We start from the raw sequence: 13,137 nt of genomic DNA, 5'->3' as shown, positions 1-13,137 counted from the left end.
AGGGCATCATGGATGTTCTGGACGACCGTATCCGCTGGGTACAAGTGTTGCATGGTCTGAAGGACACTCAGGGAGTCAGAACAGATGAGAAACTTAAGACTGGGAACACATCTCATCTGCTCCAATGCCCGCAAGATCGCAAACAATTCGGCATCAAAGATGGTAAACTCTGCAGGAAGCCGTAACTTGACGGCTCGATCAGGGAAAACAACAGCACAACCAACAGAGTCCCCCTGTTTAGAGCCATCCGTAAATACTGGTACATGGTCGGCATGCTGGTTTAAAATATCGTAAAATAAGGAGGTAAAAACAAACGCAGGAGTGCAGCTCCTCCGGTACTCTGGCAAGTCTAAAAGGACGCTGGGCCTCTGGAGCAACCAGGGAGGCAGACGGGTAAAACCCTGGAGTTGGGGTGCCACACGCTCCACACCAAGGGACTCAAGCAAATGCTTGGCACGAATCCCAAATGGTCTCGTTGACCTTGGACGACTGGAAAAAGAGACGTTCCATAGGCGGTCGGGTAACAGTAGGGTATGCAGGTGAGATAGGACAGGCAAGGAATTGACACACCCGTCGCACCGTGAGGAGTTTCCGCCGGATGGCGAGCGGCGGCTACCCTGCCTCAGCGCACAGGCTGGGGATGGGACTGGTACGGAAGGCACCAGTAGCCAGCCTGATACCCTCATGGTGTACTGCGTCAAGAATCTTCAGATACGAAGGCCTCGCTGACCCATACACCATCCATAGTCAAGACGCGACCGGACGAAAGCCCTATAAAACTGCAGCAGACGCGCCCGATCTGCTCCCCAGGACCGATGGCTCAGACAGTTCAAAATATTCAGCGCCTTCAGGGCCCGCACCTTGAGCTCTTTAAGGTGCGGCAACCACGACAACTTGGAATCAAAAGGATAACTAGAGTGGCCAGCATGTTCTCCGGGCATGAAACCTATCGAACAGGCCTGGGACAGATTGAAAAGGGCTGTTTATGGACGACGTGACCCACCAACCACTCTGAGGAATCTAAGCCGAATCGCCGTTGAGGTGTGGGACAAGCTGGACCAACAGTGCCTTGATGAACTTGTGGATAGTATGCCACGACGAGTACAGACATACATCAATGCAAGAGGACGTGCTACTGGGTATTAGAGGTACCGCTGTGTACAGCAATCTGGACTACCACCTCTGAAGGTCTCGCTGTGTGGTAGTACAACAGGCAGTGTATCGTTTTCATGAGCAATAAGAAGGACGGAAATGATGATGATGTTGATCTCGATTCCAATTTTCTGTACAGGTTCCGGAATTCTCGGAACCGAGATGATGCAAAACTTTTTTGATGTATGTAGGAGTCCCACACATCATAACCACTCGTTCTGGCCTCAGAAGATGTGCTAACGATTTATAATACAGCACAAAAAAACAGCAACCATTTAACAAAATGTTAACTTAGAGAATACGTATTCAAGTTTGATCAACGTTATCAGTTTCGTCATATCTTTACTATAATCTGCGTTATTAAGAAAGCATTTCAATTTAGTTTCAAATAACCTTAACATCCGAAACCGACTTCAAAGTAGTTGCGTTTTCACTGCGATAGCTCTTTAACCTGAAGGAGAAATTCGTATAACAACGTATAACTTTTGCAAAATGCAGCTACATATTTTTGCAAAACCAGTGGTGTGTTAATATACTGTATGTTGCGATGATGTCTAGTTGATAAAAAACACAGTCTTGCTAGAATGAGACGATACAGTGCACCTGAGCAACTGTTCTAAGCGGTTTAAAACGCCAACAGCGCGTTAGCATTTGTTACACAGGTTTCTTTTTCTTTGGAAGTACATAGTACTTACCGACCGTGCTAGTCTTTTTCCGAAATTGTCAATTTCTAGTGCTTGAATGTCACTGTTTTGTTTAGATACACAGTCCAATATCTGACTTCGCAAGAAAGAAGATTGTGGCTCTGTAATGAAACCAACAGATAAATATTTTCCAGGCGCAAACATCTGCGGAAAACTGCATACTATGGGCCAAGGTGAACTGAAGTCACCGAAAAGAATGGCGCGAAGTTTATCCAAGCATTTATTGGAAAGGAAATGTTTGTACTACCTCGTACAACAAAGGTGAGCTCGGATACGGAAATAGTTCTCCAGTGTTGAATCGACAGCTAACGTCGAGGTCATTAGAAAGACAAAACTGTGTGTGTGTTAAATTGGGAGGATGGGGAGGTGGTTAGCATGATCACTGTCATCAAAGATAATCAGCCTGACTCTTAAAAACCGTAACACTGACGGATGCCACATGTTTAAGAAGGGGTTCATAAAGAAGTCACAATGAAAGGCGATAGGAACAGTACAGTTCACGAAACATTAGTTGCGCTTAGCAGCACACAGCGATTCACAACTATCGACAGTGCTAAATGAATAATAAATTTCTTCATTTCTTGAATGAAACAGCACAGTAATACAGAACAAACGGGAGGTAGCGTTGCTCACGTCCGTAGGTTTAACCTTAAAATACCCTACACGTGCCTCCTGGGTGGTGCTAATTGAGCAACAGTGATTACAGGCAGCCAGACTATCCATAGGATCTCCTGGCAATGACATATCAACTAAATAGCAGAAACAGTTCTTTTCAGAGCTCATTAACAAGAAACATTGGACCAACTATCAGACTCCTTCAACTGAATATCGAAAGCATTAGCAGGGCAAAGTGTGACTACCTGTCAAAATCTTTGCTGGACAACAATATCGATGTCGTCGCCATTCAAGAAACTCGTGTTTCCAGCGAAGAAATATTCCGAAGCCGAGGTCGAATTCTTGGATATTCTGCACTTGGTGTAACTTACCACGAGGTGTATGGAATTGCTACGTATGTCCGTAACAACATAAACGAAGCTTCGCTGATTTCTGTAAGTGTGGAGGCAGATATACATACAGTTGTCATACAATTGCACGGCATTACTATTACAAATGTTTACAAACCACCCAAAACAACATGGCCCGATTTTGTCCTACACACAGCAGAACATCCTGCAATTTACATAGGAGACTTCAATAGTCACCATGAACTTTGGAAGTACTCTCAAAATGATGAAAATGGGAGCATGCTTGCAGAATGGATCGAAGAGAATAATCTTCATCTAGTGTTTGATGCCAAAGATCAAGGCACTTTCAGGTCAGTTGCTTGGGACAAGTATTCAAATCCTGACTTATGCTTTGTTAGCTGCAACGAAACTGGCTTTCCCATCAACACCACAAGGAAAGTGATAGATGCCTTTCCTCACAGCCAACACAGACCTGTAATAATACAAATTGGCCGCACTGTTCCTGTCATACGATCAACTCCGCATGCTCGATGGAATTTCCAGAAAGCCGACTGGATGAAGTTTTCAACGGAACTGGATAAGACCATTCGATGGATACCTCCATCACATAATAACTATCAACGCTTCATTGGTGCAGTAACAGCAACAGCTAAAAAGTGTATGCCAAGAGGATACCGAAAAGAATATGATCCAGGATGGAATGAGAAAAGTGAAACACTGTACCAATACTTTCAGCAAAGTGGTGACCCAGAGATAGCTACGGAACTATTGTCCAGCTTGGACATGTCTCTGAGGCAGAAATGGGCAGAAACAGTCAAAACTATGGACTTTACCCACTCGAGCAGGAAAGGATGGAGTCTTCTGAGAAAACTGGGAGGAAGTGCACCAGCATGCAGAAAAAATTCCGAAGTAACACCAGACCAAATTGCTTCCCACATCATTACCACCTCAAGAGTACCTCCTGACAAGGAACATACAAGACATATCAGACGACAGCTTCGTGACCTTAAAAAGAAGGCATCTCCCTCATCTGAGTATACCCATCCCGTCACAGTTTCAGACACTGACTCTGGACTGAAGGACCTCAAACCTCTTAAGGCACCTGGATTCGATGGTATCCACCCAGAATTCCTGATCCATATGGGAGGAAAAGCTAAGAAATGGCTGGCAGAATTCTTCACTGACATCCTGCTGACTGGTCAACTTCCATCTGAGTTTAAAAAGGTGAAGATAATATCTGTTCTGAAACCTGGCAAACCCAGCAACAGGGTAGTAAACTATCGCCCCATTTCCCTACTCAGCTGCTGCTACAAGCTTTTTGAAAGGCTAATATATAACAGAATAAGTAGCGCTATCTTAGAGAACGTTCCAGTTGATCAGGCAGGCTTCAGACCAGGGCGTAGCTGCTGCGACCAAGTGTTGTCTCTCACATCCTTCATAGAGTCAGGATACCAAATGAAGCAGAAAACATCTGTGGCATTTGTTGATCTAACTGCCGCCTTCGACGCTGTGTTGAGGGAAGGCCTTATCTACAAATTTCTCCGCATCATACCCTGCAGAACAATGGCTCGACTGATTAACAACATGCTAAGTGATCGGAAGTTCCAGGTAATCACTGGAAGCAACATAAGTAAGGAGAGGAAGCTGAACAACGGATTGCCTCAAGGATCAGTTCTCTCACCCTTACTGTTCAACCTATATCTATCTGATCTACCTTACACTTCGTCCAGAAAATACTGCTATGCCGACGATCTGGCTCTAGCCGTCAAACACCAGGAAATGAAGACAACAGAAGAGATTTTAGCCAATGACCTGTCTGCATTAGACAATTACTTCAAAATCTGGAGACTCCAACCCAGTGTGAGTAAAACAGAAGTGTGTTGCTTCCATCTAAATAACCAGTTGGCGAACGTAAAACTGGAGGTAAGTTTCAGAGGCAGAATTCTTCATCACAACTGGAACCCAAAATATCTTGGTGTCACCCTGGATCGTACACTATGCTTCAAACAACACCTTCTTAACTTAGCTCAAAAGCTGAGGACTCGAAACAACATCCTCCATAAGCTATGCGGAACTACCTGGGGATCTTCAGCAACCACCCTGCGAACTTCAGCTCTGGGCTTGGTATACTCAAGTGCTGAGTATTGTGCACCTGTTTGGATGAATAGTCATCATACAAGGCTTGTTGATACCCAGCTGAATACGACAATGCGCATAATATCTGGCACAATCAGATCTACTCCAGTTTATTGGCTTCCACTGTTAACTGGTATAATGCCTCCTGATCTACGCAGATGTACTGCCCTTATGAGAGAATTCCACAAGATCTCCAGGAATTCTAACCTACCCGTGCATAGCGACCTGCCACTTTTAAATCGCAAGAGACTGAAATCACGTCATCCAACTCTGTGCGATGCTGCTGACATGTTGGCTAAGAATTTCAAACCTCTTGAAGAATGGAAAGGTCGGTGGGAAGCAGTGACAGATGTGCACCTGCATAACATCTTCTCAGGTGCTAAACTTCCAAGTGGATTCGACTTACCACGCAAGACGTGGTCTACTCTCAACAGAATCCGTACCAGCCATGGGCGATGCAGGGATGCTCTCTTTAAGTGGAACAAGCTGCCTGATCCAGCTTGTGACTGCGGGGCTCCATACCAGACTGTTCACCACATCGTCAGTGAATGCAGGATTCGAGCCTATCACGGCGCCAAAGAGGACTTCCTGCTAGCAACTCCAGATGCAGTGCGCTGGATTGTGTGCCAATATGTACATATATATATGTAATCTCATGATATGTCTGTATTAGCCACACGCTAAATAAAATAACAGAACAAACTTTGCAATAGTTAATTCGAATGCAGAAAACAAGAAGACGTATAACGGGAACTGGGCAGAAATTTCAAACAAGTTTTCCCCTCCTCAAAAGCAATGCGCCTGCCACCACAATGGATCTAGGAACTAGAATTAAACTGTCTTCGTATCAGAGGTTGTTAACGTCAACATTCACATTCCGTTTAGAGCTTCTATTCATGGATTAATGAGAGTGACAAGGCCGCCTTGTCGCCTGTTTCGAATGCTAAGCTGTTACTCTCGAAGGGCTGGGTATTGTCCTCCATCGTACGTATCAATAGAAGTAGAAAATTTAACAGAATCTCTTCAAGTCTGGTATAAAATCAGGCAAGTCGGCTTGGATGGACAGGATTTTCCATTAAATAATTAGACTTAATTTGCACTTTTATACTGACAAACCGTTTATCACACCTACCATACAAGAATGAAACAACAATGAAGGTAAATTGAAAGGATTCGTCTGCATTACTGCCAACGGGGTTAATTAACTCCATTACAGACGCGCTCAGGTTAATGGCTACCTTTTTTTTCCTTTTGTGCCAGCAGCTAATGCACCACAGTGTAAAATACCTGTTGTTTGCAAAGGCGGCGATGATTAATTTACTTCGATGTCTCGTAACATTTCACACCATTTTGTTGAACTACTGACGCGGGCTGCATCCACAGGGTCGTGTCTCCGTCAGTGGCCGTACCAGCGACAGCGAGGAAATCGCTGGGTACGCAGCATCGAAAAAGAGTTTCGCATTTTATGCGCGCGTACGCTACGCTCAAAATGGTGCCTTCCGCAAACTTTTCCTCTAAAGCTCTTTTAAAGACTACATTACCAACGCTGCGCTGAAAATGTGCGCTTCGAGTTCAGCTGATTATTCTGCAGTCTTTCCTCGTCGTCCCACCAAAGTCGCTCAAAATTCTTTCAGGAAATACGACACAAAATCTGCTGCGGTCCTCTGGAAAAACTTTCCTGCTACGAGAGTGAACGAAGAGGCTTTCAAAAGGTGGGCTGCTTTAGTTTCTTTCCCATAGGTACTCATAAAATTCGAAACGTGCCAAGCGCCAGACTAAGCACAATCTCCTAGTAGCTTGATTAAAAAATGTGTGGTTGCTAAAAACATGACGCTAGGTTGAACATTCGGCATCCCTTTTCGTTTGACACGGACGTGCTAACGAGCCATTTCAAGTGTCCAGTAAACATGTATTTCGTGGAAATATTTTAAGAGTTGAGCAGCTACACAAATATTTACACTTTATTTAAATGATTAATCCTTTTAAGCAATTTCTGTTGGCAAATTACCATTAATACCTAGGTAACTGAGTTAGTAAAAATCAGGGGTAAGAAGCTGCTGATTTTATGAAGCGAAGTTAACGAGCAGCCAAACCGAAGATTATCAACAGATGCTCAGAAGAATACTGGCAAAGAACTACCAGCACCGTTATTGTCTAGTTCATTTACAACCATGATCTGTAAGCAAACGGAAAAGTTATTTCAATCAATCATGATCGTCAATCACAAGTAAATCAAATGGGTGCATTTAACTTCTGTCCACTCACACACGCACACTTCCTCTCCTAGCAACCGAAAGACATTGCTTAAAATAAAAACAATACTAATATTAAGAATGCGACTCATACAGAAACGATTAACAATTAAATCTGAGCACATGGTTACGTCAAATATGAATGCGTCACGATTTGTTAATCGTGAAGCACAATACTGGGAGAAAGATACCCACAAGTGAACTCATCATCATAAATTTCTTTATTAAGTCTGCCATACCCAACTAATCCGACAGAACAGCTTCAGCTTCACATGACAGCACAATACAGCGTAAGACGTAAGACTCACAAGAGGGCTACGCAAGCGGCAGCATATCACCATCGATTGAAGTAAGCTCTTTAAAGAACACACTGTATTACAAAAATACTGAAATTTTTAATTTGGTTAACAATGCTTTGCAGTTGGTGTCTGCGAAACAGCTGCAAAACCGGTATTTCATTACAACGTTCCAGACTACCTACGAAACGTTAACACATTCGTATGTAACTGAACACAGAAACACAAAGTCCAGCTACTTTACCTCTCTCTCTCTCTCTCTCTCTCTCTCTCTCTCTCTCTCTCTCTCTCTCTCTCTCTCTCTCAGCCCCCCACCCCCTCCCCTTTTCTCTCACGCTCGTAGCAACAACGGGGTTGTGCTGAAAAAGAGAGGGGGGGGGGAAGGGGGAGAGGGGGAGAGAGATAGAGAGAGAGAGAGAGAGAGAGAGAGAGAGAGAGAGAGAGAGAGAGAGAGAGAGAGAGAGAGAACATATGGAACACTTAAACACGTCGAGAGCAATATTTACTGTTTTTAACGAGAGTATTATGAGCGAACAACTGAATGCCAACTATGATGAAACTACTGTTTCGTCACATGCTTGGAAAACTGGTGATCCATTTTAAATGCATAATACAGTGTATCCGTTTGCAATTGTATTCAGTCACATGGAAATTTTATCAGCTGAGAACGCATGTACGTACACATCGGAGACAAACAGTCGCCCACAGTATAACCGATGACACATCCTCTCCAACTCACGTTGAGTTCATGAAACAAAGCACACGCTAGCACGTAAATTTCAGGTAACATATTCAACGTATTTGTGTTTCAACGACACTATTTCGAACGAAAGAGCGGACATTATCGTTTCGTAATGTGTTTGCTCAGACAAGGTGAGTGCGCCAGCCGTCGACGAGAAGCGTAAGCAACCGACAGGTGTTTCCTATCATCGGACTTCACAACACTTTATTACCAGTGTCGTCAGTCCTGTTTTACTCATGTAAATAACGAAGGATGAGGAGAAACGCCGGCCGCGGTGGCCGTGCAGTTCTAGGCACTTCAGTCCGGAACCGCGTGACTGCTACGGTCGCAGGTTCGAATCCTGCCTCGGGCATGGATGTGTGTGATGTCCTTAGGTTAGTTAGGTTTAAGTAGTTCTAAGTTCTAAGGGACTAATGACCTCAGATGTTGAGTCCCATAGTGCTCAGAGCCATTTCAACCATTTGAGGAGAAACATTTGTACGAGTATCCCGCAAACTATATCTCTTCCTGGGATAGTGCTGTCACTTCTCCTTTCGTTCAAATGGCTCTGAGCACTATGGTACTTAACTTCTTAGGTTATCAGTCCCCTAGAACTTAGAACTACTTAAACCTAACTAACCTAAGGACATCACACACATCCATGCCCGAGGCAGGATTCGAACCTGCGACCGTAGCGGTCGCGCGGTTCCAGACTATAGCGCCTAGAACCGATCGGCCACCCCGGCCGGCTCTCCTTTCGTCATAGACGTTACTTTAGTGTCGCGGCGACGTATTTTATAACGGTTATGGTTGTTGACAACGTGTACTACTGGCTCATACCGACGGAAATGCCGCAGAGGTTAAGATACTCGAATCACATTTAGAAGGATCAGGTTTCGAACCTGCTACCGGTCATGCCGGTGAACTTTCCTGGTGTTCCCTACATCGGTGAAGACTAATACACTCAATCCTTTTCCCATATGCGTTTTTACTTCACCTCTAGTAACCTCGTCTTCGACGGAACGGTAACCGCTAATTTATTTTTTTCATTTATTTCACATGCTCAAGGCGAGACAGACAACACTTAGTCCGTGAGTAATTGACAAGGTTTCAGTTCTAACGACACTGTCTCTTTCATGGGTCTTGATGCAACAATCATGCGGACTCAGCTACTGTCAGCAATGTGTTCAAAGGCTGTTCTGAACTACCAGCAGTTCAATTATTTCACTATGGGAATCCTCCTTGGTACGGTACAGCGGTACCAGATACTACAATACCTATTGGAGTATCTGGAACATTTTGAAACCATTTCCGATGAGGTTCGCAAAACTTGCGTTTCATTTATATTTATATCCAAATTCTTAATACATAGAGGTTATGCTTAAAGTAACACTAGAACAAAACTACAACGAAAAGAACCTAAAACATGGATGCAACAACGCCTGATTTCCCATCAGTAGGCGACTATCAAACAACTACACAAAAGTTCGTCCGCCTGAGTCGTTTCTACACCTCCGTGCTGCCTAAAGTCACAGACCGGACTGACAAAACTGCAGCAGCTGCAGAATATGCCGGAACATCACAATTCTGCCAGATGTCATACAAAGAACGAAATATTGCTCCCGCCTGACACAGACTTCATTGGCTGTAGGTTCAGCCTGCTGGCCTTCAAAGTGAATACATCCAAAATTACTGTCGAGCGAGGTGCCGCAACGGTTAGTTCACTGGATTCGCATTCCGGATGGCGGCGGTTCAAATAACCACCCAGCAATCTAGATTCAGATTTTTCACAATCTACCTACAGCGCTTACGGCAAAAGCCGGAGTGAATCTTTTGAAAGCGATATGGACAATTGCCTTCCCCAATCAGAGTATGTGTCCCGTCTCCAAACATCTCGTCGTCTATGAGGTGCCAAACCCTAATCTTCCTTCCTTTCTTCAAGCCTTTACAGCTTGTTTGAGGTATCTCCAGCCGACGCATTACTAGTAATAAAGGGCCTATGTCCACTGGACATCGAAATTCGACAATAAGCTGTACATTACTAGTTGAACGATTGTGAATTCAAAACAAGTAACAGATAATTTGTCAAAACTGCATTTAACAGACAGGAAACTGCAGAGACATGGCATAGTCAAGGAGAAACCTATCACGCTGGACAGCGCGGGCCGGTACTGAAGTAAACACACTGGACTCTTACTCGGCCGGACAATGATTCAGATCTCCGAATGGCTACCCAGAATTGGGCTTTCCGTATTTTCTCTTAATCAGCAAGGCAAATTCCGGGATGATTCCTCTGAAAACGAAACGGCCGAGTTCCATCTAGAGCGCGTGCTCCGTCACTAATGACAACATCATCGAAGCGACGCTAATCCCCTATCTTTCTTCGTTTCTTCTTCCGAACCTGCAGTTCGCACAAAGAAGAACCTTTTCTTTTGTCCTGATATTTTACCTCTATTTTTTTTTTTTCTCTGCCCCGGCGAGAGTTCTTATCTTCCGGGAGGAATGCTGCGGATGACATGTGTCACTAATTCGTGAAAGCCACGTCGTGAGACTTGCCGCGTTTCAATCGTTCGTTTTAGTGTCTTCCTGAGGTGAAGATTGGGAATAAGCCTGGTATTTGCTTAAATTGATGTGACAACACGTTTAGAACATATATAAGCTGGACGATACAACAGGATAGCCGTCGTTGATCGGGGAAGGGAATCTGATCCGGCTGTAGCTCCCTGTCCTGTCCCGCATGCTAGTATTGTATGCGTTACCGGTTACGGTATACGTTCATGTAAAGAAAGAGCAGGCGTAAAAAAGAAAGACACGAAACCCCGTATGGATACGGGACAGCATTTTCCTCACTGTCCTTACATTATCTGATACCAGCGTAGCGCAGTCACACACGTCGGAGTGTATATAAGATTTCACTGTCCACAATTATGTTACTGCAGTTCACCAGAGCCACAAAAATTTTAAAAATAATCTGCTAGCGTCATTAGGAAAGCTTTCCGATTCACGTGACAAACATAGTTTCTGCGTAGACTGACGCAGTCCAAAACCTTACATACATCGTTCACGAATCGCGCTTTGTTTTTCAAGGGGTTTAGCGTGGAAGCGTTAACACGTGCGTCGTTCAACGTCCCTCACCCTCTCCCCACTCAAATGTACACGTATCTAATGAATAGATCTTTAAGTCCTTTTTGTCAAAAATTTTCACAGAAACTTGGACAAGAATTACTGTTCAAGGAAACGATCTTCCTTTCGAGAGAACGCCTTAAACTAATAAAATAAATTACGTACAACGCGACAATTTCCCCTAGCAAACGGAGCTTACACTTTTTAAATGGAAGATGCCAGCGTTGAGACACTTCCACCGTACACAAATAAGAAGGTATTCCGACTGAACGGCTGCCGAAATGAGAAACGTAATTTCTTTGGAGTCGATTTATAAGAGGCTGAATCAAAAAAGAATAACTCATGTGTCACAAGAAAATTAATAATGAACATATATCAGCAGAATTAGTACAGATCATAGCCCAAATTGTCCTCGACACAATACTACTGTTGAACATAGTCGCCATACATTTGTACACATCTGCAATTGTATCGTTGAACTCGGGCATCAAGAATAGTTTGGAAATGTGTTTTACTTCTTGACTCATTAACTGAACGCTGTTTTAATCCAAATCACGCAGAACGTGCATGGGGAGGCTGTAAACGACATCAACAATGTGCAGCATTGGGGGAAGAAGTTTGGTGACGGAGAAACGAACATCGCAGATAAACCGCGCGGTGGCCGACCGACGACATCTGCAGCAGATGCCAATCGAGGGCGTGCTCATGATGTGATTCGAGGAACATCAGTTCACAATCAACAGCTTCAAAATCATTCTGAGAAAAATGGATCAGGAAGAAAAGCCCTGACTTTTTGGAACTGGTTTTGATGCCTGGTTCAACGATGGAACAAATGTGTAAAAAATGCAAGGTTACTGTGCTGCACTGTAGTCGTACACAGAACAGTTCAGGGTGTAACATTAATTCCGCTGTTATATGTGCATCATTAATTTTTTATGATACAGGAGGCATTATTTTTTGATCCACTGTCGTAACTTTGAAGTTTTTTTGAAGCTACAATGACATAGCGGTCTTGACAGCGCATTTGATGTTCATGTTAAGATAATGCTGCTGAGGTCTGTAACACTTTGTAAGAAACGCTCTGGATTTACTACGATCTTTTTTAAGAAGATACCAATTTGTAACATCCAAGAAGGATTTTTGTTCAAGCTTATAAGGTGTAATCACGAAATCTAATTCTGAAATTGAGAGACCTACTTGTCGCCAATCTTATTCTGAGAAGGAGAACAAGTTCTGCTTTATGTATGTAGCACTCGTATATTAATGACACAACATAGTTCCAGCGAGAGGCTTCCACCAACGTTCTCTTTATCAGGAATGATTGCGATCTATGACTGCTTCACCAGAGCTCTTACTATGAACCGGTCCATCTCTGATCAGTTCTGTACTCGCTGTGACACGAAAACCGGTCTGATAATTCAACGAAAATGTCAAGTAAATTAACAATTTTTCAATTTTTCTTGTCGGTCATGGCTTGTAAATTGTCTTAGTGAAGTTGTCTTGCATCCGATCGCCGGACTTTTCTAGTCTTAGTAACAAGAAAAAGGCAATAACGAAGGACATCGGAAACTTTTCATGCGTACAACAACGGCTCCCTCTAAAATTATCCTGTAACATACAGTTGGAACATAAAGTCACCGTGTTAGCTTTGTAGGGGATCGGTAAAAAAAGGGCTTGTTAAACGAACACTACTGAAGCGAGGAACACAGATCTATTCTGATAGGGTACAAGAAATTAGGCGATCCTTTACGAAACCAAGGGTAGCTAGATGCATGGGCTTCTACTGAA

General features: G+C 43.6%; 1 protein-coding gene across 3 annotated transcripts in view; it reads right to left on the bottom strand.

The window, feature by feature from the left end:
- LOC124593138 (atypical protein kinase C) overlaps positions 1 to 13,137 on the bottom strand; it is a 760,580-nt gene that overhangs the window by 660,576 nt on the left and 86,867 nt on the right. The window lies entirely within an intron of this gene.

This window comes from Schistocerca americana, chromosome 2, assembly GCF_021461395.2.
Source record: "Schistocerca americana isolate TAMUIC-IGC-003095 chromosome 2, iqSchAmer2.1, whole genome shotgun sequence".
In the NCBI taxonomy this organism is placed as follows: domain Eukaryota; kingdom Metazoa; phylum Arthropoda; class Insecta; order Orthoptera; family Acrididae; genus Schistocerca; species Schistocerca americana.
This window is presented reverse-complemented; position numbering and strand designations above follow the sequence as displayed.